Source organism: Saimiri boliviensis, chromosome X, assembly GCF_048565385.1.
Source record: "Saimiri boliviensis isolate mSaiBol1 chromosome X, mSaiBol1.pri, whole genome shotgun sequence".
In the NCBI taxonomy this organism is placed as follows: Eukaryota; Metazoa; Chordata; class Mammalia; order Primates; family Cebidae; genus Saimiri; species Saimiri boliviensis.
In genome coordinates this window covers 54,076,274-54,103,079 of record NC_133470.1, presented here as the reverse complement: position 1 = coordinate 54,103,079, position 26,806 = coordinate 54,076,274, and the positions used below count along the sequence as shown (strand labels likewise).

Sequence of the window (26,806 nt, the reverse complement as noted above, 5' to 3'; positions counted from 1 at the left end):
AGGACTTTGAATGTTACACTGAGGAATTTGTACTTGCAAATTGACAAGGAGCTACTAAAGCTTTATAAGTCTAGAAATTGAAAAGTTAGGACTTTTAAAAAGATTATCTAAATGAGGAATGGGGATGAGGTTTCTTTTTAGAATGATGAAAATGTTCTAAAATTACATTGTGATGATGGTTGTACAACTCCAGATTTACTAAAATGCATTGAATTGTATACTTAAAAGAATGAATGTGGCTGGGCCCCGTTGGCTCAAGCCTGTAATACCAACACTTTGTAAGCCTCAGGTGGGAAGATCACTTGAGCCCAGGAGTTTGAGACCAGCCTGGGTGACATAGTGAAACCCCATTTGTACAAAAAACTAGAAAAAAAAAATAGCTGGGTGTGGTGGCATACACCTGTGGTCTCAGCTACTCAAGAGGCTGAAGTGGGGGATGGCTTGAGTCTGGGAGGTCGAGGCTGCAGTGAGCTATGTTAGTGCCACTACACTCCAGCCTGGGCGATAGAGCAACACCCTGTCTCAAAAAAAGGGTGAATTTTATGATATGTAAATTATAGTTCAATAAAGCTGCTAATAAATAAGGTAATTAATAGATGAAGATCATCTCGTGATGGTCCAAGCCTCTCATTTCACAGATTTGAAAACTGAGTCTCAGAGAGCTGGACTTTTTTTATCCATGGTCAGACATCTACCTAGTAGAAGAGCTAGCATTGTCTTGTAGTTGTTTAGTATGCATAGCTTGTTCAGACTAATAAAATGTGGAGTTATCACAGCAACAACAGCCAAAATAATTGGAGTGCCAGATGGGTATAGAATGCTATCCTGGACAGTAATAATAATAATAAAAAATAACACTTTATAGTATGTTAGTAACACTTTGCAGCCCTTTGTCGTATCACACAGGAAATTACAATTTATATGAAGCTTTCTTAAAAGCAGATAATTTTTACCTTTACTTCCGAGAAACTAAGGTCAAATGTTCAGATATATTATCTACATTAGCTCTTGTACTTAGCATAATTGCTTCCTCCTCCTCTTCATGGCTTTGGTTTTCTATTCTAATAACCTAATTGTAGGTCTGTCTTTTATTATAAACAACCTCAGATTCATTTAGGCAAGAGGCAGAGTCAAAATAAAGAAAGGTAAAACTGGATAAAGAAGTGTTTTTCATTATGAAGGAAATGGAGATTTCTAGAGGTGAGAATTGTGCTTCCCTTCCAGTTCCCAAAATTGCACATCCAGTTGGCTTCACTGTGATCCTTCCAGTCTAGGAAATAGTATGATATGATGGAAAAAGCATGAACAAAGCTGGATTTGAATTCAAGCTGTATTATTTATTATCTCTGAGTTCTTGGGCAAATCACTTAAATACTCTGAGTCTGTTGGGACTGTGATGAAGATTAAGATAAGATATGATGAGGGCCTGGCATATTATAAGTGCTCTATAACTTTGTGTTTCTTCCTCTTTCCACCAGAGCCAAACAATAGTGGAAGCTTTAGTATATATTAGTCATGGGAGGTCTCAAAGATCGGCCTGCCTCAGGGAGATTTGCCTAAGCATCCCAAAAGGCTCTTGGTACTACATTGCAAGGGAAAGAGGCTACCTAGGAAGCCCTGGTGGCAGTGATCTGGCATTTTGGACACTGTTTTATAGGCATTGGAATAGTTTTCTCACCACCAAAACCCCATCCTTCGACCTCACTTTGTACTTGGGAAACCCCAACTTATCAGTTACTCCCAGAAACCACTGGGATTTGTTTTAGGGGTGTGTCTTTTTAGATATCATTTTGTGGGTTTTGTGGTAAAATACTTAAGTGCTTTAGAGAGATTTTTTGCTAAGTTCTAAAGACATTTTCATCATTTGAGAAACCAATACTAGACAGAGTTAGGAGACCCGAATTCTGGCCCCACTTCTGATACTGACATGCTATGTGAACTTAGACTGCCTTTTTACCTCTCTAGGTGTCACTTTCTTCATCAGTAAAATAATATTTAACCTTTATAGAGCAATTGCTATGTGTCAGGTACATTCTAAGTGCTTTACATAAGTATTACATATTTATATACTCATTTAAGCCTTGCAACAATACTATTATCCTCATTTTACATATAAAGAAAGCCTCAAGGTCAGGAATTTGAGACCAGCCTGACCAACATGGTAAAACCCTGTCTCTACTCAAAATACAAAAATTAGCTGGGCATGGTGGCATGTGCCTGTAATCCCAGCTTCTTGGGAGGCTGAGGCAGGAGAATTGCTTGAACCTGGGAGTCGGAGGTTGCAGTGAGCTGAGATGGCACCACTGTACTCCAGCCTGGGTGACAGAGTGAGACTCTTTCTCAAAAAAAAAAAAAAAAAAATAAATAAATAAATAAAACATCCAGAAAGCTTAACCAACTTGCCCAAGCTAGAAATAGGAAGCTAAACAGTCTGTGACCCAAGTTTGTGCTCTTAACCTATGTACTATACTGCTTCAATAAAATGAGCTGAGTGGATATACTAGCATGTCCTAAACTATGTTCCTGATGAACGTTAGTCCCACACAATAATTTGTTTAGAAAAATAAGGATTCTAAGGTAAAATATATTAACACCACAAACACTGCGGAGATTTATAGTGAATATTCACCTATTAAAGGCTCTAAGAAGCCCTGCAATAAACCTGCTTATGTTTGTTTCACCCAGTGTTCCCCTACACTGACCACAGAACTGTGTGTGTGCATGTGGGTACATGCCTGTTAACATCCTGTGGAACTAGGATTCATAGAATATGCCTTAAGAAATGCTGGTATCAATCTGGAATTTTGAGTGCTTTCAGCATTTAAAATGATAGATATGGTGACTGCAAATTGCAGAATTCCTTTCCAAGTATGAAATTTGCTTTAGTTGGAGGGACACAGAGAATTAGGGTGTGGAGAAGCATAAGTTCAAGGCTAGTCTGTATTGCATTTTTAACACTTTACTTACCTTGTACATCTTGACACAGTATTTTACCATTCCCCTTTCTTCCTCCTGTCACATATTTTCTGACTTTTTACTTTAAAGAAGAGACCTAAATTGGAGAGGCTTGTCATGAAAGGTTGCCCTTTTAAATATGTACAGGACACAGCAGTTGTTTTCATGATGAATATTCTCTGCTGGTGGAGACGATGACACAGGGACAGGACTTGCTTGGGACATGAGTATGACTGATGAGTATCATTACACTGTTGGTATTTTAGAGCCAGGTGTCACTGCTTTTATTTATTTTTGCAGTGCATCCAAGTTATTACCAATAATTGTGGCAAATCAGGATAGTAGATGGATTCAGAGACCTGAAGTACACCTTATTTCCTCTCTTCCTCCCTTGCTAGAAAGGAAATGAAAAAAGCCAAAAACATGGTTTATGGTTCACAGCTTCTCCAAGAGCAAAGATGTTGTAAGTGTCAGAGTGCTCTATCTACGGCTCAGGAGTGCAGAAATGGCGAAACAATTGGGTGGCCTGCCTGGGAAATAAAATTTGTGCTGTACCTAGTGGTGGTCAGCCCCTTTTCTCCCCCTTTCTTTTTTCATCTATTTCTCTCTCCTCTACTCTCCCCCTCTTTTCTTCTCTCTCCTCCTCCCTCCTGTCCTCTCTCCTCCCTTCCGTTTTACCTTCCCTCTTGCATCCTCTTCTCTCTCCTTCCTTTTTGCCTTTTCCTTCTCTCTGCCAAAAATCTCTCCCTCTTTTTCTTTCTCTCTTTCTCCCACCCCACACATATTCTCTGAGACCTCAGGTTCTGCCAGGTAAAAGCACTACTGGTAGAAGAACCCTCTTAGAACACTGTGTCAGAAACAGATGGGGCTTTGGTGCCCTTGAGTAGAGAGAGAGGAGGGTCTGAGTTAACTGCAAGTCTCCTAGAAGGTCCTTCCTGCCAATAGGCACAGGATTCCTGTCTTGGGGAGACATACTGTATAGGAAGTTCAGCCTGGATATCAACAATTTTCCTCTCCCTAAGTCTTCCTCACAGACTGTTCTCCAAGTGGCACACAACACTCTTTGTACTTGGATAATGTAGCCTTTTGGTAGGTAGTGCCCAGGGCCTTAGCAGGAATTTCTTCTGAGTGGCCAGTTTTTCTCCTTGTTGAGCATCTCCTACCATTCAGGACTGCACAAGGATCTCTAGGACAGGCAGGAGAAAGCTAAAGATGCTTTTTTTCTCTTTTTTCAATTCTTATTACTCAACCTGTGCCCACTTTTTTCCCTGAAGTATGACTTTTTTTCTTGAGTGTGAGTAAGTGAGCCCCTGTGTAATTGATACCGATTTATTTTCTTTTAATCTAATTGCAATACGCTTTCTCTAGCAAGGCGAGCCTATTTTCTTTATTTCCTTTTTTGACTCGAGGTCTTGCTCTATTGCCTGGGCTGGAGTGCAGTGGCATGAACTTGGCTCACTGCAACCTCAACCTCCCAGGCTCAAGTGATCCTTCCACTGCACTCTGCTGAGTAGCTGGGACTACAGAAGCATGCCCCCTCCCGCCGCCCCACATGGCTAATTTTTAAAACTTTTTTTTTTTTTTTTTTTTTTAGAGATGAGGTCTCATTATGTTGCCCAGGCTGGTCTTGAACTCCTGGGCTCAAGCAGTCCTCCTGCTTGGGCCTCCCAAAGTGCTGGAATTACGGGTGAAAGCCACTGTACTTGGCCCCTTTTTACTTTTAGTCGGCTGAAATGATGACATGCTTTCACCAAACTACTTCTATCATGTTTACATATCCTCCTGCATTGAAATTAGCACAATGCCTCCCTGCAGCGTCCCCATCAGGAAAGGAAATGTTATGTACCCATGTTTCTCTTGCTGTAGTTCTTTGCAGCTTTTTCCATAAGTATTTTCGATGGGAGTAGGGGGAGCATTCTTCCTATTCTGTGCCTGAAAGTTCCTTTGAATTCTTTTTCCCCCCTCTCATCCCCATCTGGGTTTCTGGTTTTAAAGTGCCCCCTGAGTTCTAAGAGTTATTTTTCATTTATCTTACACTGGTCCCTCTGGCTTTTCATTTAACTCTGTACTCCTTCTCTGGCTTTGTTCCACCTTGCTCCCTCCCTTCTGTAACTTGCCCCTTATAGCTGACTTCACTTGCCCGTTCTCCAGCCACCTTTTAGCCACTTTCTGTATTGTCAAAAGACAAAATTACAACAAAATTTAGTTATAGTTCTAATTTGTGAATTGTAGCAACTTCCGTTCTACAAAACAGAATGAATGTTCCCACTGGGCATTAGCAGAATAGTATATTTTGTAATGTGGGAATCAGAAAACAGAATAGAAAAAAAAAAGTTAACATGAGGTTACTTCAGGTTACCTTTTTTGTCAGAGTGAAAGCAGAGAAGAATTCCTTATTAAGTTGATTCAGGTAGACTGGAGTCTCCTGTTTTCAGGAAAAACTGGTCCATTTTGGGATTTATATGTTTCTTTAAAGTTTCAGTTTGATTATGATAGATTTAACAGGAGTCATTTTGTATTGGTTTGGTCTGGTCTGTTGGGACCAAGTGCAGGAGGTTTGTCCAAAGCAGTGGTCTCTGATGTGATTTGGATCTGTGTCCTCACCAAATCTCAAGTTGAATTGTAATCCCCAGTGTTGGAGACGGGGCCTAGTGGGAGGTAATTGGATCATGGGAATGAACTTGTCATGAATTGTTTATCAGCATCCTTCTGGTGCTGTCCACATGATAGTGAGTGAGTTATAAGATCTGGTTGTTTAAAAGTATGTGGCACCTCCCCCCTACCCTTGCTCTTGCTCTGCCATGTGAGATACCTGCTCCCCCTTCACCTTCCACCATGGTTATAAAATTCCTGAGGCCTCCCAAGAAGTCTAGCAGATGCCACCACCATTCTTTCTTTAAAGCCTGCAAAACTTTGAGCCAATTAAACCTTTTGTCTTTATAAATTACCCAGTTCTAGGTATTCCTTTATAGCAATGCAAGAACAGCCTAATACAGAAAATTGATACTGAGGAGTGGGGCATTACTATAAAGATACCTGAAAATCTGGAAGCAGCTTTGGAACTGGGTAACGGGCAGAGGTTGGAAGAGTTTGCAGGGCTCAGAAGAAGACAGGAAGATGAGGGAAAGTTTGGAACTTCCTAAAGACTGGATAAATGGTTGTGAACAAAATGCTGATAGTGATATAGACAATGAAGTTCAGGCTGATGAGGTCTCAGATGAAAACAAGGAACTTACTGGGAAATGGAGCCAAAGGTCACATGTGTTACGCCTTAGCAAAGAACTTGGCTGGATTGCCTGGGGCCTATAGCTCCTGTCTTTTGGCTGATTTCTCCCTTTTGAAATGGAAATGTTTACCCAATGCTTATAACTCCACTGTATCTTAGAAGTAACTAACTTTTTTTGATTTTACAGGCCAGGAAATAGAAGGAACTTACCTTGTTTCAGATGAGACTTTGGACTTTTGAGTTAATGCCGGAATGAGTTAAGACTTTCTGGGGATGATTGGGAAGGCATGATTGTATTTTCCAATGTGAGTAGGACATGAGATTTGGGAGACCAGGGGCAGAATAATATGGTTTGGATCTGTCCTTGTCAAACCTCATGTTCAATTATAATCTTCAGTGTTGATATGGGGACTGGTAGGAGGTGATTGGATGATGGGGATGCATCTCTCATGAGTGGTTTTGTACCATCCTTCTGGTGCTATTCTGGTGATAGTGAATTCTCATGAGATCTGGTTATTTGAAAGTGTGTGGCTCCTCCTCCCCCTTTTGTGCCTTCTCTCAGCTGTGTGAGTGCCTGCTCCTGGTTTACCTTCCACCTTGATTGTGAGCTTCCTGAGGCCTCCCCAGAAGCTGAGTACATGCCAGCATTATGCTTACTGTACAGCCTGCAGAACTGTGAGCCAATTAAACCTCTTTTCTTTATATATTACCCAGTCTCAGGTATTTTATAGCAGGTTGAGGATGGACTAATACTGTCTCCAATAATTTTGTTAAAATTTATCTATATCTATATCTATATCTATATCTATATCTATATATCTAATCTATATATGTGCCTCCAGCAAGGATGGCTCTGTGATGGAAATGAATGCCTTCCTAGCTTGTACATGAAAATAAGAATTCTTGGAATTGGAAAACAGTTTTAAGAAAGACTTTGCAGGACAGAATTCTAGGGTCAGGCGATAAAAAGAGATCTTTTTACTTTGGAGCATAACTGCACTGTTGTAGTAAGGATTAAAATATAATATAACATGAAAAGCTCAATAGTTGGTGTATAGTAGATTCTCTGTTTTGGTATTATAGTAGTTGTTTCAGTATTTAAGGGTGAACCTTGGAACCTAGCCCTGGAAAATAAGAGGATGAATGGGATGAAATGTGAGTCTCATCCTTGGCTACATACTAGAATCACCTGGAGAACTTTGTTTTAGACTCTTGAGATCATTTATATTAGAATATCTAGGGGTGGGACCCAAGAATCAGTATTTTTTGAAGTTATTCAGTGCTAATATTCAACTAAGCAGGAGAGTCATTGCCCTAAAGCGGTTGTTTTTAAGAATAATTCCAGATCAATGGATTTTCCCCATGTCTTTAGTTTTTCTCAAATGCCAATTTTGTTTAGATGAAGTTTGGATTAATTCAGTGGTTCTCAACAATGGCTACACAATAGAATCACCCATGGAGCTTAAAAAATTCAAATGCCTCACCTCAGAGCAATTAAATCAGCCTTTGAGGGTGGGGCCAGAATATGTTTTTTTTTTTTTTTTTTGAATCTCTTCTGGCATATAGCCCAGGTAGTACCACTGGTTTAATTGAAAGAAGGTTTGTGTTTGTGAGGCTAAGTCACTGCAGAGTTTAATTGCTACAGCCATAACATAATTATTTAGTGGAAATCTGAAATGTGTGAGCATTTCTGGGTAATACTGTTTTGGAATAATCATCTCTTGTGGTTTACAAAGTGTAGTCAGACACATATTCATTTGGTGTTTGCAGTAACCTCAGTGGCAAGCATAATTGGGAAACTAGCACAGTGCAGTGGAATCATTTCCCTGGTTTAACTGAAAGAAGGTTTGTGTTTGTGAGGCTAAGTCACTGATGTTATGTGTAGGTTTTTTTAAGATGTTATTTATCAAGTTGAGGAAATGCCTCTCTGTTCCTAGTTTGCTGAGAGGTTTTGTCGTAATGGGAATTGGATTTTGTCAAATGCTGTGGTATGATTCTGTGGGGTTTTTTTTTTTTTGTGTGTGTGTGTGCTTTAGCTTGATGATGTAATGGATTACATTAATTGATTTTAAATGTTGAACCAGCATTACATACCTGGAGTAAATCCCACTTGGTTCTGGTGCATAATTATTTTCATACATTGTTGGATTCAACTTGCTAATTGTTATGGGATGAATTGTGTCCCCCAAAAAGTTCATATGTTGAAGTCCTAACCTCCAATACCTCAGAATATGATCTTTTTTGAGATTGGGCCTTCACAGAGGTAATGAAGTTAAAATGATGGCATTTGGTTGAGCCCTAACCCAATATGCCTGGGTTATAAGGAGATATTTGGACACAGGCATGCGTATTGGGAAGCTGATGTGAAAAGACATGAGGAGAAGATGTCTATCTACAAGCCAAGGGAGAAGACTGGATTAGATCCTTCTTTCACATCTTTCAGAAGGAATCGGTTCTGCTAACACCTTGATTCTAGTTGTCTAGACTCCAGAACGGTGAGGTACTAAATTTCTTTTGTTTAAGCTACCCAGTTTCTGGTACTTTGTTATGGTAGCCCTAGCAAACTAATAAACCAATATTTTGTTGAGGATATTTGCATCTATATTTATGAAAAAGAATAATCTATGCTTTTCCTTTCTAGTAATGTCTTTTCTGGTTTTGAAATTAGGGTCATGTTGGTCTTATAGAATGAGTTAGGAAATATTCTCTTTGCTTCTATTTTGAAGAGATGGTAGAGAATTGCTATAATTTTTTTTTTTTAATTGTTTGTTAGAATTCACTGGTGAAACCATTTGGACCTATACTTTTTCTGTTTTAGATTACTAATTTTGGATTTTGTTTGTGTAATAGATATGGCCCACTCAGATTATCAGATTATCTGCTTTTCCTTGTATGATTTTTGGTAGACTGCGTATTTTGATGTATTGGTCCATTTCATCTATATTATCAAATTTGTGGACATAAACATATAGCTATTCATAATATTGTTTCATTATGTACATGGGATCAGTAGTAATGGTCCCTCTTTCATTTCTGATGTTTTTTGTGTCTTTACTCTCTTTCGTAGTTAGCCTGGCTACCATCTTATCAATTTCTTGATCTTTTCAAAGAACCAGCTTTTGGTTTTGTTGATTTTCTCTACTGATTTCCTGTTATCAATTTCATTGATTTCTACTCTATACTATTTCAGAAGTTTACTTTGGATTAAATTTGTTCTTATTTTTTTAGGTTTCTAAAGTAGAAGCTTAGATTATAGTTTAGATTTTTTTCTTTTGTCTAATATATGCATTTGATGCTATATATGTTCTTCTAAGCACTGCTTTTGCTATATCCTTCAAATTTTGTTAAGGTGTATTTTCTTTTAGTTTGAAATGTTTTAAAAACATTTTTCTTGCAAATTATTTGATTCATATGTTATTTAGAATTGTGTTATTATATTCAAGTGTCAGGCTGGGCACATTGGCTCATGCCTGAGACCCTAGCATTTTGGGAGGCCAAGGCAGGAGGATCATTTGAGGCCAGGATTTTGAGACCAGCCTGGGAAATATAGTGAAAATTCTTCTCTATAAAAATTAAAAAATTAGCTTGGCACAGTGATGCATGCCTTTAATCCCAACTACTTGGGAGGCTGAGATGGAAGGATCACTTGCGTCCAGGAGGTTGAGGCTGCTGTGAGCCCTGATTATGCCATTACACTCCAGCCTGGTCAACAAAGTGAGACCTTGTCTGGGGGAAAAAAAAAACAACCCTAGTATCTTTTGGTTTTCAACTGTCTTTCTGTTATTTATTTCTGGTTTAATTTTATTGTAGTCTGTGAGCATACTTTGTATAATTCCTAAAATTTTAAATTTGTCAAGGTATGTTTTATGGCCCAGGACCTGGTCTGTGTTGGCAAATATTCCATGTGAACTTGAGAAGAGTGTGTATTTAGCTGTTGTTGGATGAAGTTTTCTATAGTTGTTAGTTGTATCTATTTGATTGATGGTGCTGGTTCAGTTGAACTACGTTCTTACTGATTTTCTGCCTGCTAGATCTGTCAATAGCAGGGTTTTAAAGCCTTCAACTATAATAGGGAATTCATTTTTTTCTCCTTGCAACTCTATCAGTTTTTGCCTCATATATTTTGTCGCTTGGTTGTCAAGCATATAAATGTTAAATATTTTTTTCTACTTGCAGATGTCGGCTTGTGGAAAAATAAAAAGACTTAAAAAATATGTTCTTAGAGAAGTGACCCCTCTATTTTTATATAATTTTTCTTTTTTAGTCTGTTCAGGCTGTTATAACAAAAATACTATAGACTTAGTGTATTAGTCTTTTCTTGCATTGCTGTAAGAAACTACCCAAGACTGGGTAATTTATGAAGAAAAGAAGTTTAATAGACTCACAGATCCACAGGCTGTACAGGAAGCATGGCTGGGAAGGACTCAGGAAATTTATAATCATGGCAGAAGGTGAACGGGAAGCAAGCACATCTTCACTGGCAGAGTAGGAGAGAGAGAGAGCCAAAGGGGAAGTGCTACACACTTGTAAACAATGAGATATCATGAGAACTCACTTACTGTCATGAGAACAGCAAGACGGAAGTCTGCCCCATGATCCAATTGCCTCCCACTGGGCACTTCCTCCAACATTGGGGATTATAATTTGACATGAGATTTGGATAGGACACAGAGCCAAACCATATAATTCCTCCCCAGCCCCTCCCAAATCTTATGTCCTCACATTTCAAAACATAGTCATACCTTTCTAACAGTCCTCCCGAGTCTTAACTCATTCCAGGTTTAATTCAAAGTTAAAGTCCAAAGTTTTATCTGAGACAAGGCACATCCCTTCTTCCTAAGGGCCTGTAAAATCAAAAACAAGTTAGTTACTTCCAAGATACAGTAGAGGTACAGGCATTGGGTAAATGCTCCCATTCCAAAGGGGATATATTGGCCAAAACAAAGAGGCTACAGGCTCCATGCAAGTTCGAACCCAGCAGGACAGTCATTAAATATTAAAGCTCCAAAAGAATATTCTTTGACTCTATGTCTCACATCCAGGCCACAGTGATGCAAAGGGTGGGCTCACAAGACCTTGGGCGTCTTTGCCCAAGGCTGCAGGATACAGCCCCCTTGGCTGCTTTTATAGGCTGGTGTAGAGTGCTTGCGGCTTTTCCAGGTACACGGTGCAAGCTGTGGGTGCATCTACCATTTTGGGGTCTGGAGGATGGTGGCCCTCTTCTCACAGCTCCACTAACCAGTGCCCCAGTGGGGGCTCTGTGTGAGGGCTTCAATCCCATATCCCTCCTCCACACTACCCTAGCAGAGGTACTTCATGAAGGCTCTGCCTCTGCAGCAGACTTCTACCTGGACATCCAGGCCTCTCCACACAGCCTCTGAAATCTAGGTGGAGGCACCTAGGCCTCATTTCTTGCCCTCTGAGCACCTGCAGGCTTAACACCATGTGGAAGCTGCCAAGTATTGCAGCTTGCACCCTCTGGAGCAGCATGCTGAGACATATCTGGGGTCCTTTTAGCCATGACTGGAGCTGGAGTGGCTGGGGCACAGGAGTGTCCTGAGGTTGCTCAGGGCAGCAGGGCCCTGGGCCCAGACCATGAAACCATGATTCACTCCTGAGCCTCAGCCTGGACTTCATTGTCCATATCACTATCAACTTTGGTCACAACCATTCAACAAGTCTCTGGGAAGTTCTAAACTTTCCTTTATCTTCCTGTCTTCTTGTGAGCCCTCCAAACTTTTCCACCTTCTGCCTGTTACCCAGTTTCAAAGCTGCTTCCACATTTTCAGGTAGCTTTTTAGCAATGTTCCTCTTTTCTGGTACCAATTTTCTCTATTAGTCTGTTCTTGCATTGCTATAAGGAACTACCTGAGACTGGGTAATTTATGAAGAAAAGAGGTTTAACTGACTCACAGTTCTGCAGGCTGTACAGGATGTATGGCTGGAGAAGCCTCAGGTAACTTACAATCATGGTGGAAGCAAAAGGGAAGTAGGCACATCTTCACATGGGTGGAACAGGAAAGAGAGTGAAAGGGGAAGTGCTACACACTTTTAAATAACCAGATCTTGTGAGAACTCACTCACTATCATGAAAACAGCAAGGGGAAGTCCACCCTCATGATCCAGTCATCTCCTACCAGGCCAGTCCTCCAACACTGAGGATTATAGTTCAATAAGAGATTTGAATGGGAACACAGAGCCAAACATATCACTCAGTGAAACAATAGAATTTATTGCTCTAAGTTCTGGAGGGTGCGAAGCCCAAGATAAGATGCATGCAGATTTGGTGTCTGGTGAGGGCCTACTTCCTGGCTCATAGACAGTGTTCTTTTTGCTGCCTCCTTACATGGCAGAAGGAGCAAAGAGGCTCCTTTAAGCCTCTTTCTTTTTGAGACTGAGTTTCGCTCTTGTTACTCAGGCTGGAGTGCAATGGTGCGATCTCGGCTCACTGCAACCTCCGCCTCCTGGGTTCAGGCAATTTTCCTGCCTCAGCTTCCTGAGTAGCTGGGATTACAGGCAAGTGCCACCATGCCCAACTAATTTTTTGTATTTTTAGTAGAGACGGGGTTTCACTATGTTGACCAGGATGGTCTCGATCTCTTGACCTCGTGATCCACCCGCCTCGGCCTCCCAAAATGCTGAGATTACAGGCATGAGCCACCGCACCTGGTTTAAGCCTCTTTCATAAGGGCACTAATCCCTTTTATTAGGAGAGAGCCCTCATGAACTAATCACCACCTAAATACCCCACCTTTTAATACTATTGCATTGGCAGGTATTAGATTTCACCATATGAATTTTTGAGGGACACCGTTCCACTGCTCTTTATTCCTGATAATTTTCCTTGCTCTGAAGTCTGCTTTGTCTTATATTAATATGTGTACTTCAACTTCTTTTGATTAGTGTAAGCATGATATTTCTTTCTTCATCCATTTGCTTTTTTTTTTTTTTTCTTTTGAGACAGTCTCTCCCTGTCACCCAGGATAGAGTGGAGTAGTGTGCTCTCAGCACACTGCAGTCTCTGCCTCCCAGGTTCAGGCAATCCTTTCATCTCCTCAGTTTCCAGAGTGGCTGGGACTACAGGCACCTACCACCATGCCCAGCTAATTTTTGTATTTTTTGTAGAGATGGAGTTTTGCCATGTTTCCCAGGCTGGTCTCAAACTCCTGAGCTCAAATGATCCTCCTGCCTTGGCCTCCCAAAGTACTGGGATTATAGGTGTGAGCCATCACAGCTGGCTATTCCTTTTTTTTTTTTTTTTTTTCTGGCTTAAAACAATAGAAATTTGTTTTTTCACAGTTGAGGAGCCCAGAAGTCTGAAACTCACGTGTTGGCAGGGCTGCCCTCTCTCTGGAGGCTTTAAGGGAGAATCCTTCCTTATTGCTTCTTCCAGTTTCTGGTAGCTGTCAGCATGATTCATGGTGCCTGTACCCATTGCTCCAATCTCTGCCTCCATTTCACATGGCTTTCTCTGTGTGCCGTCTCCTCTCTGTCTGTTTTAAGGACACTTATCATTGGATTTATGGCCCACCTTGTCAGTTCTGGATGATTTCATCTTAGATCCAACTTACTCACATCTGCCAAGACCCCTTTTCCAAACAGGGTTATATCCACAGGGTCCAGGTATTAGAAAGATGACCTGTCTTTCAGGAGGCTGCCATTCAACCCACTTTAGGTGTTCTGCAACCGTTTTCATTTCTCTTTTAACTACTTTCATTTTACACTTGGCTGGGTACAATCCTTATTCTGTTTCTTAAATGCTGATGATACTTCCTTGACTCATTTGTGAGCACTAACTCTGTTAGACTCAGTATCATGGAGAATATAAAAATAAATCATTCTGGACCACAATGTAATGCACATCTGCCATGATCAAGGCCATGAGAGAAGTATAGATGAAAGCATGTAGAGGATGAGGGAGCTAGTAATTGAACCAGGTGATGAGCATATATGGATGTGTAGGACTTTTTCTTCTTAAATAGAAGATCCATTTACTATTAATGTATGTGTTTTTATATTTGGGTTTTTAAGTGGGTTTCTTGTAGACAACATATATTTTGGTCTTGTTTTTTGATCTACTCTGACAGTCTCTGTCTTTTAATTGATAATTAAACTAATTATTGATGTGGTTGGTTTATTTGTTACTGTTGCCCTTGTTTTGTTACTTATTTTTGTCTTCTCATGTTTTGTAGTCTTCTCTGGTTTTAATTGAATGTTTTATATGATTCTTTTTTTCCCCTCTCTTAGCATAATGATTATCCTTTTTTTTTTTTTTTTTTTTTTACATTTTTTAGTGTTTGCCTTTGAGTTTGTAGTATACATTTACAAAGAACCTAAGTCCTCTCTCACATAACCCAATACCACTTTATAAGTGGTGCAAGTAGCTTATATCAGAGGATTCCCAGTTCTTCCATTCTGCCCTTTATAGCATTGTTGTCATTAATTTTACATATTCATAAGTTACAATCACCAAATACATTGTTCCTATTTTTTTTAACAAACTGTTAACTCTTAGATCAATTAAGAAAAATGAAATATTTTACTTTAATTTATTCCTTCTCTAATATTGTTTCATTCTTGATATAGGTCCAGGTTTATGAACTATATCATTTTTCTTCTCTCTGAAAAACTTCTGTTAATATTTCTTATAAGGGAGGTCTACTGCTGACAAATTTCCTCAAATTTTGTTTGTCTGGGTCTTTATTTGTCCATCATGTTTGAAGTATAATTTTGCTGAATATAGAATTCTACATTGGTGAGTTTTTTTTTTCCCCAATACTTTAAATTTTACTTTACTTCCTTCTCGCTTACATGATATAGAGAAATCTAATGCAATTTTTATCCTTTTTCTTTTATATGTGAGATATTTTTCTTCATCTGGTTTCCTTGAGGATTTTTTTGTTATTTATTCCACTTAGTGCTCTCTGATCTTCCTGGACTTGTGGTTTGGTTCTATCATTAATTTTGTGGAAATTTTTCAGTCATTAATGCTTCAAAGTGTTTATCTGTTCCTTTCTTTCTTCTCCTTCTGGTATTCACATTATACATATACTATGCTTTTTGTAATTATGCGCAGTTCTTAGATGTTCTTTTTCCATAATTTTTTTCTGTTTGAATTTCAGTTTTGGAAGTTTATTCTGATATTTCATCAAGTTTACTGATTTTTTTCTCATCTATTTCTAGTTCATTGATGGGTCCATAAAGGATATTATTTACTTATATTACAGTGTTTTTGATTTGGAGGATTTCCTTTTGACTGTTTCTTAGAGTTTCTATCTCACTGCCTACACCCGTCTGTTCTTGCATGTTGTCTACTTTTTGCATGAGAGCCCTTAGCATATTGTGATAGTTGTTTTAAATTCTTGGTTTGATAATGTTAACATCTTTGCCATCTATGAGTCTGGTTCTAATGCTTGCTCTATGCCTTCAAAACTTTTTTTTTTTTTTTTTTTTCTTTTCTTATGCCTCACAGATTTTTTTGAAAGATATGATGTACTGGGAAAAATTCAGTAATGGTTCCTGTGGAAGTTTCTCACTTCTGGGATTCTTCTCTGATGAGTTATGATCCTTGTATCTGCCTGTCTGTCTCTGCAATTTTGGGGGGAGTTGTTTGCCCTGTGATCTCAATTCTCCGATGGGTCTGAGAATTATTGATTTTCAGTGTGTTCAGCTATTTTCTTTATATGAGGGCAGGAGTAATACTTCTGGGCTCTTTATATGCTAGTCTGGAAACTGGAATTTGCAAAATCTCTTTTCTCCTTTTAACCTTCTCAAATTAGAATATTAAGCTAAGCACTCCACCAAAACTGTTGATCAGCTTCCCCAATGGCTTTAGGTATCTTAAGTGGTTATTAATATCTCTCCTATATCCTTTGTCTTCCTTCCCTCTTGTCTGCAAACATGCTTAAGTTTCTCTTCTAGTATATCCTGCTTTATCAAAGGTATTCCTCCCTGACCACTATTCTTCCTTTATATATATATATATATTTTTCTCAGCAAAGCTTCTGAAAGAGCAGGTTAGGCTCACTCTCTGGAGATGGCATTATCTCTCAGTAATATTCACTTAAGTTTCCAGTCTGACTCCTTTACTGATAATTCATTTGCTGAGGTCAACAGTGACCTCACTCATGACCATGTCATATAGACATATTTAGTTCTTTGTTTCCTGAACTGCATGAAGATCTGCATTCCTTTGGCTTCCAGTATACCATTCACTCTTGTATTTCCTTCTACTTCTAACCAATGCTTTTGCCAAGCCTTCTTCTGTGTCTGCCCTATAAATGTTGTGGATGCTGTGGAGTTCCATTTTGGCTGTCTCATGTCATTCTTTGCATATTCCCTTGGTAATCCTATCTTCTCTCATGATTTTAAATCACTGAACTAACAACTCCAAATTATTTTCTCCAGGTCACATATTCTCTTCTGATTTCCAGATCTGAGCATACATCTGATGAATGCCTATCTCTACCTAAATAGTCCCTAAGTATATCAAACCCAACAAGTTTCAAACTAAACTCATAATTATTTCTATCCAATTTCTTCTCTAGTAGTTGCAGTTACAGTGCTGACACCATCATCTACCGTCTACCTGATCAACCAATTCAGCAGCCTGTTATCCTAGGGTCCTTTTCTTTCACACTTCATGTTCAGTTGGTCATCTAGTCCTTTTAGTGTCCATTTTTCCTTCTAAATGTTTTTCTGATACATCCTCTCTTCTGTACATAACTACTGCCACTCTGAGTTCAAAGACTCATTATTTCTCACCTGAATTACTAGCTAGACGAGCCTTGCTTCTGATCTCATTTCTATATTGTTGTCAGAATGAACTTTCAAAAACACATATGACTACATTTATCTTCAGCTCAAAAGCCTCCTATACATTGGCTTGTCTGTTGCCAAATTTATTCACCTTGTATATAGTATTCTTTATAAAATGGCCCCTGCCTACCTCTCTAGCCTTACTTTCTGACTCATCTTCCACTTCCACTTTAGGCTCTGGCAGTATCTGGCTCCTTGTTTCATAGTGCTCCCATTGTCTAGAATGTTGTTCCTTTCCCCACCTCTATATTTTGAATTCCTTTTCATCTTTCATAAATTCAGCATATTGAGCAAAGCCTAGGTATTGACCTCTCTGTAAAGGGCCTCCCTTTGTTGCCTCCCATCTCCTACACAAAGCTCACTCTCTTTTTTGTAGCAATTCTATACATGAAGTATATAGAGCATGCACAACCCTTAATTTCCTCGTTTATATAGCCTCTTTTTCTATTAAAGATAGGCAGTCTTTTAGGGTGAAGAGTATGCTTAGATACTTTAATTCTATAACATTTGACACAGTGCCTGACATACAGTAGATTCTCCATGAATGTTTGTTAAATGGATGATTGTATGGAGGGATCATGCCTTGTTTATTTCATTTTCCCTTAAAACACCTAACTCCATACTTTGAAAATAGTAGATACTCAAGAATCTTGAATTAAAGAAATAATGCCTTTGAATGTTCAGTTCTAGGTGTCTCCCAGGGGAATCTTTCTGAAACTTGGACCTTTGGTTGCTCTAGTGCTCTGTTCATGAACCTGTTTTGGCATTTATCACAGGGTGTCTTTTATTATGTTGCATTGAGTTGGGTTCATGTTTGCATTTCTTCAACAAATTATAAACTCCTGGGAGTTTATAATTTATAATGTGTCATACATTCTACTTTGATTTCCCGTAACATTGTTGGGCACAGAATCTGGTACATAGTAAGCATTCAAAAAAGAATTATTTAATTAAATCTAACTTTAGTTGTTTCTATTTTTGCTGGTATCTGACTCTGTGGTAGAGTGAACATCAAGATTTCTGGCTGAAAGAAAACTTCCTGGGTCTTTTTGTCATTTTCCTTTGAGACCAGGGCTGTACCATCTTACTACAAGATCAGTGTTCTTCAGATTCAGTTACTTTGGCAGGAAGTTCCCATTATTACTGCGTGGTCTCTTATCTTTCCCTGCCAAAAGAGATTGCGGTGTGCTTTGATTTGGGTATCTTGGCATCTTCCCCTAGCATTCATGCCTTGACTACATTTTTGTTACCTTTCCTTTTCTCTTTTAGAGGGTGGGCCATAAGGATGGGAGGTTTTTTTCAGTTCCCTTCCTCTCCCCAACCACACACAGTTAATAAGTCTGTGGCAGTATTGTATAATGATGTATTAGTTTATTCTCACATTGCTATAAAGAAATAACCAGAGAGTGGGTGATTTATAAAGAAAAGAGGTTTAATTGACTCACAGTTCTGCAAGCTGTACAAGTACTATGGCTGAAGAGGCCTTAGGAAACTTTGAATCATGGCAGGAGGCGAAGGGGAAGCAGGCTTCTTTTCACATGGCTGGAGCAGGAGGGAGGGAGGGAGAGAGAGAGAGAGAGAGAGAGAGAGAGAGAGAGAGAGAGAGAGAGAAAGAGAAAGAGAGGTGCTACACTCTTTTAAACAACCAGATCTCATGAGAACTCACTGCTATGAGAACAGCCCTCATGATCTGCCCTCATGATCCATTTACCTCCCACCAGGCCCCTCCTTTAACATTGGGGATTACAATTCAACATAGGATTTGGGCAGGGATACAAATCCAAACCATATCAAATGGTTAATAGTTTGGATTCTTGCTTCTTACTGCCTGCCTTTACCTCACCACTTAACCTCCTGTGTGGTCTTCCATAAGTTAATTTACCTCTCTGAGACCCAGTTTCCACATATATGAAATGATATTAACAGTATCACTGATCTTAAATAGTTATTATGAATTAAATATGATAACACATGTAGAGTATAAGACAGTGTTTATTTATCATCTCTCTTTGTTCCCACTTTTGGCTTGGGACATACTCCCTAGATTAGTGTTACTGGGATCTGTGGATTGACTGGCCCAGCCCTGTCAGTTATTTGTCTGACAATGAAGTTTTCCTTTAAGTGCATATGTATGCATTTTAATTTGTCATTAAAAAATATTACAGCAATTGCACTCTTGGCCATTTATCCCAGAGAAATGAAAACTTGTTTTCATGTGGAAACTTGTGCACTAATGTTCATAGCAGCTTTATTCATAATAGCCAAAAACTGGAAACTACCCTTATGTCCCTTCAGTTAGTAAATGGTTAGGTAAATTGTTATATATCCGTATAGTTGCAATACTGCTCATCAATAAAAAGAGGCAAACCATTGATAGATGCAAACAGTTGATGAATCTTAAGAGAATTATGCTGGGTGAATAAGGGCAATCTCAAAATGTTACATACCAAATGGTTCTATTTATATAATATTCTTTAAAAATTAATTGTAGAGATGAAGACCAGATTAGTGTTTGCCAAGGGTTCAATGGAGAAGGAATGGGTTGTGATTTTAAAGAAATAGCAGAAGGGAGTTTTGTGTTATATATGTATGCATCATGATTGTGGTGATTGTTACACAAAGCTATATATGTGATATAATTGTGTGTAACCATACACACAATTTATAACTGTACATGGTGTACATGTATAACTACATGTGTAATGGGTATAATCTGAGTAAGATCTGTGGATTGTACCAATATCATTTTCCTGATTTTGGTACTTATGTAAGATGCTAAACTTTGGGAGACTGGGCAAAACGGTCCATGGGACTTTCCTGTAAACTTTTTTTGCAATTTCCAATTAATCTATAATTATTTCACAATAAAAAAGTTTTTTTTTCACTTTATAAATGTATATTTATTTACCACTTCATTTTTAAATATAGGTCAAGGCCTTTTCTTCGAGTATGAGCCGCTGATTAGAATTCTATATTGTCAAGCCGGGCGCGGTGGCTCAAGCCTGTAATCCCAGCACTTTGGGAGGCTGAGGCGGGTGGATCATGAGGTCAAAAGATCGAGACCATCCTGGTCAACATGGTGAAACCCCGTCTCTACTAAAAATACAAAAAATTAGCTGGGCATGGTGGCGCGTGCCTGTAGTCCCAGCTACTCAGGAGGCTGAGGCAGGAGAATTGCCTGAACCCAGGAGGCAGAGGTTGCAGTGAGCCAAGATCGCGCCATTGCACTCCAGCCTAGGTAGCAAGAGCGAAACTCCGTCTCAAAAAAAAAAAAAAAAAAAGAATTCTATATTGTCTTTTGTTTCCTTTTTCTTTTTTTAGTTGTACTTTAAGCTCTGGGGTACATGTGCACATCCCACAGGGTTGTAAAAATCTTAACATCAAGGATTACCCTAAATCTTGTCACTCTACATTTAGGCTACCATTTTCATTCCATTATGTTCTCACTCAATCTTTGTTTGCGTACCTACAGTGTTTAACATATTTTTAATACTGTTAATTAACTTTTTAATTTATTATGTTAAATATTTTTATACAGTTATTGAAAAATTTTTAATGGCACCATATTTCAGATCTAGCTAATTTTTTGACATTTAATATGTGAAAGGCACCTACCTAGGAACCATAGTATTATTTATCTACTTAATAGTCCATTTTAATATAATGTTCTTAAATTTACCTAATCCTTTTCTCTATTATTGGACATATAGGTGTTTCTAGTTTTCTCCTATTATTGATAGAATCTCAGGGAATATTCTCATGTGTATAAATTTGATTTTCTGAGGATAAACTTCTAAGATAGGGTTATTGGATCAAAGGATACTGGTTCATACTTATATGTTCTTGACATTTTTTCATATTGCTTTCTAAAAGTGATATAGCATTATAATCAGCCATGTATAAGCATATCAGATTTACCACAACCATTTGGTGTTTTGCAAATTTATTAAGTATAAAATAGTGGCCCCATGTCATTTAGAATTAGCATTTCTGTCATAACTAGTGAAATTTAACTCATCACATTTTTATTTTCTCTTATGTGAATTATCTCTTCATGTTCTTTGGCTACTTCATCTGTTAACCTTGCAGTGCTTTTCTTATTTGTAAATAAGTTATTTATACTTTATAAGAATATATAATAAGGAGAACATTTTTGATATTGATTTGTTGATTGATTGAGATAGGGTCTTGCTGTCTCACTTAGGCTGATGTGGAGTGGCATGGTGCAATCATAGCTCACTGCAGCTTCAAACTCCTGAGTTCAAGTGATCCTTCTGGCTCAGCCTCCCAAGTAGCTGGGATTACAGGCATGCACCACCATGCCTGGTTAATCCTTTTTGTTGTTTGTTGTAGAGATGGGTTCTTGCTATGTCGCCCAGGTTAGTGTTGAACTCCTGGGCTCAAGCAGTCCTCCTACCCTGGACTCCCAACGTGCTGGGATTACAGACTTGATCCACCATACTTGGTCTGTCTTGGATATTTAGGATATTCCGTTCATTAGAGCACATTTACAGTTACAGTCATGCATCACTTATCCATGGGGATATGTTCTGAGAAGTGCCTCACTAGGCAATTTTGTCATTGTTTGAACAATATAGAGTATACTTACACAACCTTCTATACACCTAGGCTATGTGGTATATAGTCTATTGCTCCCACCACCATTATATTTGTGGTCCATTGTTGACTGAAATACTGTAATGTGGTGCATGACTGTATAAGGGAAAGCATCAAGGCCTCAGTAGATAAATGAATATCCTTTTCTTAAATGTCTTCAAGGAAGAAGGTGATACCATTTTTGTGTTATCCCTTTAAGCCATATGTAATTTGCCTACATAATTGGTCACACTGACAGACTTTGAGCTAATGAATCCTGGGTGTCAACATGAGAATACGTGAAATGAAAAGAGCATTGGGCTGGGATGTTCAGTACATCTCGCCTTTCCTTTTTTTTGTAAATGAAAATCATGATGCCTAAGTTTACGGACATACATGTTGGAACCATGAGTTCTGAACCACTCATTCACCTATGAGTGCAGATAAGTTAAAGAGGTCAACAACACTTTTTAAATATCTAAGATTATATTCCATGTTTCCCATGTTTCTGAAAAGGAAAGGTGGCCTTTTTGTTTTGTTTTACTTTTCTAACCTCAGGTATATTGCATTGAGTTCATCATGTGCTCTTCAATTTTTGGTACTTATCATCATTGGCCCATGAAAAGCTATCTTGTTTTTATTTAATTATTTAGTTAGCCTGCTTTTTCCCCCATTCCACTCCCCTGTCATAGGCAATCATTCTAATGTGATTAATGTGATTTGTATTTGAATGTGTCTTTCAAAACATGATAGTATTACATCATGAGTTTTTAGTTTATATAGTGATGCCTTCTGTATATTATTCTGTTTCTTTCTTTTTTACTTGTCATATTTATTTTGCTGTGTGTACCTCTAACCCATTGCTTCTAATAGCTTCATAATATTCTACCACATTTGATTTTCTGAATTGGCCCTTTCTTGCATTGCAATAAAGAAATACCTGAGGCTGGGTAATTTTTAAAGAAAAGAGGTTTAATTGGCTCATAGTTCTGCAGTCTGTACAGAAACCATAACACAGACATCCACTTCTGAGGAGGCCTCAGAAAGCTTACAATCATGGCATAAAGTGAAGGTTAGGAGCAGGCGTCTCACATGGTTGGTGCAGGGCAAAGAGAGTGCAAGGTGCCACACACCTTTAAGCAACCAGATCTCACAAGAATTCACTCATCATGAGGACAGCACCAAAGGATGGTGCAAACCATTCATGAGAAATTCACTCACATGATCCAGTCACTTCCCACCAGGTCCCACTGCCAACATTGGGGATTATATTTCAACATGAGATTTGGATGGGGACAAGTATCCAAACTGTAATACCTGGTTATTCTCAAAGTGATGAACATATTCATCCTTATACGTCCTCTTATAGACCTACATGAAAATTTCTTTGGGCTCATTTTCAGGAATAGAATTGCTGAGTCGTAGGATATACAGTTTTTTACTTTGATTAAGTAATACCAGATTGCCCTTCTGAATGGCCTTCACCTGTCTATAATACCCTGGTTGTAGTGGATGAGGATTTCTATGTGCCTTCAACCTTACCAACACTTGCCATTTTTTAGCTTTCTAGTTTTTGCAAATCTTGTAGACTTAAAGCAATATCTTATTTTAATTTAACTTTATTTTAGTCCCAATATTTTGAGCTTCTCTTCATGGTTGTATGCTTCTGGGATTGCCTCTTATGCAACTTGCCTGTTCTTATGCTTCATGTATTTTTCTTTTCTTTTCTTTCTTTCTCTTTCTCTTTTCTTTTCTTTCTTTCTTTTTTTTTGAGACAGAGTCTTGCTCTGTCACCTAGGCGATTCTCCTGTCTCAGCCTCCCAAGTAGCTGGGATTACAGGCGCACACCATCATGCCTGGCTAATTTTTTGTATTTTTAGTAGAGATGGGGTTTCACCTTTTTGGTCAGGCTGTTCTTGAACTGCTGACCTTGTGATCTCCCTGCCTTGGCCTCCCAAAGTGCTAGGATTATAGGCGTGAGTACAGGCATGAACCACCATGCCCGGCCCATATATTTTTCTTTTGGAGCTTCTTTTTCTTGTTGATTTGTAGGAGTCCCTTGTATATTCTAGATAATAATTCCTTGTTATTTTTAGGAGTTGCACATATTTTTCTACCATTTTGTTATTAATTTTTAAAAAGTCTTTCTCTGTTTCTAGATCTGAGGTACTCTGCATTTTTCCCAGTAACTTTATAGTTTTATGTAAAAGCTACATATAGCTACATCTAGAGTCTACTTTTGTATATCGTGTTAGATAGGGATATGGCTTTATCTTTCTGCATGTACTAATGCTGTTTCCCCTACACATTGGTAAGTACTCTTTTGTCTATCAATTTGTAGTGCCATGTTTATGCTCTATTATGCTCTTATTTTTTACATCAGTCTGATTTTGAGCTCTGGTCCTTTTACATTGGTCTATTTTTCTGTTCTTGCAATAGTACTAGAGTTTTTTTGTTTTATTTGTTCGTATTTTTTCCTAGGTATGTTTTAATACCTAGTAGAGCAGATATTCCACTCTACTTTTTTAAAGGTTGATTTAGCTATTTCTGGGGTTTTGTTCTACATAAATTTAGAATAAGTTTATTAGAAAATACACTTTGAAATATGATTGAAATTGTATTGAATTGGTAGATTAATGTGAGGGCTAATTGCCATCTTCATTATATTAAGTTGTCCTATTCAAGAACATAGACATAATTTCTTTAGATTGTCTTCTGTATCCTTTATTAGACTTTTTTTTTTTTTTTTTTTTTTTGAGATAGAGTTTCTCTCTTGTTACCCAGGCTGGAGTGCAATGGTGCGATCTCGGCTCACTGCAACCTCTGCCTCCTGGGTTCAAGCAATTCTCCTGCCTCAGCCTCCCAAGTAGCTGGGACTACAGGCATGCGCCACCATACCCAGCTAATTTTTGTATTTTTAGTAGAGACGGGGTTTCATCTTGTTGACCAGGATGGTCTCGATCAATCGACCTCGTGATCCACCCACCTTGGCCTCCCAAAGTGCTGGGATTACAGACTTGAGCCACCGTGCCCGGCCTATTAGACTTTTAAAGTTTTATCAGTAAAGGTCTTGTATATGCTTGGTTAGGCTAATTTCTAGATTCTATATAGTTTTTGTGGCCATCGTGAATGGTGTTTTCTAAGTGGTTATTGCTGGTATAGGAAAATGCTATTGACTTTTCTAGGTTGATATTATATTTGGTATCCTTGCTAAACTCTTTAATATTAGTTCTGAGAGTTTGGTTTATTTTTTTCTTTCATTTTTTTTCTAGTTGGATGATTACCTTCTCTGTAAGGCATGCCAAACATAGCACTTTCTTTCTAATCCTTGCCATTTCCTAATTCCACGCTTCCTTTTCTAATAGTATTTAGCTAGGATATTTAAAACATTTGCAGTGATAGTTAGAGGTCTAGTTTTTCTTGTTCATAATTTTAAATTAATGCATTTAGTTTCTTTGTTATTCATAACATTCTTTGTAGGTTTTTGGTATTTAAGTTTTACTAAGTTAAGGATGTTTACTTTTATTCTTTGTTCACTAAGGATTATCATTATAAATAGAATTAAGCTATGTTAAATACTTCTTTTTCTGTATTGATTGAGGTAAAGCGTATGATTTTTCTTTTTGGTCATGTGATGTATTATACTGACATTTTCTGATGTTGAACTCTCCGTGCTTTCCTTTGATGAACTGCACTTGATCAAAATGTATTTTTAAATATATACTGTTGGATTGATTATTTAGTGTTTTTATGTCTACATTTCATAAATGAAATATCCCTAAACTTTATTACTTTATAATTGTCTCAATTTCATTTTAGAATCAAGATTAAATTGCCCTCATAAAATGGACTGAGTAACATTTATTCTTTTTCCAGTGAGTGGAATCAATTGGATAAGGTAGTAGCTAATTATATTTTGGAAGTTTAGTAAAATAAACACATAAAATCATCTGGGCCTGAGGGTTTTGTAGGGAAAATATTTGACTACCATTGCCGTTTTATTTTTCTATTGGGATTTAAAAATACTTCTTGTGAGTTTTCCAATTTATAGCATATTGTTGATCATAATATACTTATAGTTTTAATTTTTTATGGTTTTCCCTTTTTCATTTTGTATATTGTTTATTTGCATCTTTTTTTTAGCAAAGATCTATCTTATTATCCTTTTGAAAGAATTAAATTTTGCTTTGTTAATCTTTTCCATTCAGACTGTGTATGTGTATCTGTGGAGGTGGATTCTCTGGTTTTAAATTTCTGTCCTTTATCATCTTATTTCTCTGTTCTTTTGCTATTTCCATTGCATTGAGTCTTTAACTAGTTTGTTGTTAACCTTTCTCATTTTATGGTAAACTTACTTAATGCTATATATTTACTTCTTAGTTGTTTACTGTCTCCTACAAATTTTTATTTGTTGTGTTTTTATTATCATTCACTTGTAAATATTTCTTAGTTGCCTTTTTCTTTTTAACTCAAGGTTAATTTAGTAATAAGCTATTTTGTTTTCAAATATATGCTAAATTTTGGCTATGATTTTGTTATTAATTTCTAATGCTATTGCATTAGAGTTAGAAAACAAACTCCATGATATTGAAACTGGAATTTATTGATACTTCACTTACAGCTGTAATCATTGTCTCTTTTTGGAATTTTTTTTTGTTGTCTTAAATGTTGTATTTGTTATATATTGTTGTATTTGATATAGAGCTATATTCTATATATAATAGCTTGAGTTTTTTAGTTGTAATGTGTAAGTGTTCCATATCTTCACTTGATTTCTTTTTTTGGTCTGCTTGATCCATGAACAGTATTAAAATATCCACATGCACTTGTTCTTTTTCTCTTTGCAGTTCTGCTAGTTGCTTGATATATTTTGAGACTGCATTATACAATATATATCTATTTATGATGGATATGTCTTCTTGTTCTATTGCTTTTTGTCATGTAGTTCTATTTAGTCAGATATTGAGACTGCTACCTCAGCTTTATTTTGGTTCATATTTGCCTATCTTATTATTATTCTATCTTATTATTTTCATTTTGTGACCCTAAAGTATATCTCTTCTAATCTGAATATTGTTGAATCTTTTGTTTTAATCTGTGTCTTTCTTTTCATTGGTAAGTTTAATTCATATACATTTATTGCAGTTTCTTTTATATTGGGACTTCATTCTGACATTTCCTTTTATGCGTTTTATTTATGGTACTCCCTTT

At 37.6% G+C, this 26,806-nt stretch overlaps 1 protein-coding gene across 2 annotated transcripts in view; it reads left to right on the top strand.

The window, feature by feature from the left end:
* MTMR8 (myotubularin related protein 8) overlaps nt 1-26,806 on the top strand; it is a 129,706-nt gene that overhangs the window by 4,215 nt on the left and 98,685 nt on the right. The gene's annotated exons all lie outside the window — the stretch shown is intronic.